Below are 637 nucleotides of genomic sequence, written 5' to 3'. Positions count from 1 at the left end.
AGTGCCACGTCACTGTCTAAGGGTTATGCTTTCTGTGAATACGTGGACATCAGTGCCACTGACCAGGTGCGTGAGGTGGGGCAGCAGCTGGAAGGTCTGGGGTGACTCGGGGCTTCCGGATGGAATTGCTGACGCTTGTGTGGGATGCATCCCGCAGGCCGTGGCTGGACTCAATGGCATGCAGCTCGGAGACAAGAAGCTCATCGTCCAGCGGGCAAGCGTGGGGGCTAAGAATGCCAACGCTGTGAGTATTTGCCCTCGGCTGCCGCCTTTCTGATGTCCTAAACCCAACTTGGTTCCTGGGTGCCTCCCAGGAAGCTTAATGCCCCTATTTCTTGGGTTTATTTGGGTCCATGTAAATTTCTCGCTGTTACTCGAGACGATTGGACGATCAGGGGGTATCTGACACTCTTGTCGCCCCCCGGGACAGACGGCCATCATCGAGACGCCGGTGACGCTGCAGGTTCCAGGGCTGCAGCGGCTGCAGAGCTCCGGCATGCCCACGGAGGTGCTGTGCCTCCTCAACATGGTCATGCCCGAGGAGCTGGTGGACGACGAGGACTACGAGGAGATCCTGGAGGACATCCGGGAGGAGTGTTGCAAGTACGGCAACGTGCGCTCCATCGAGATTCCGCGG

The sequence above is a fragment of the Brienomyrus brachyistius genome, unplaced genomic scaffold (assembly GCF_023856365.1).
Source record: "Brienomyrus brachyistius isolate T26 unplaced genomic scaffold, BBRACH_0.4 scaffold750, whole genome shotgun sequence".
Lineage (NCBI taxonomy): Eukaryota > Metazoa > Chordata > Actinopteri > Osteoglossiformes > Mormyridae > Brienomyrus > Brienomyrus brachyistius.
This window is presented reverse-complemented; position numbering follows the sequence as displayed.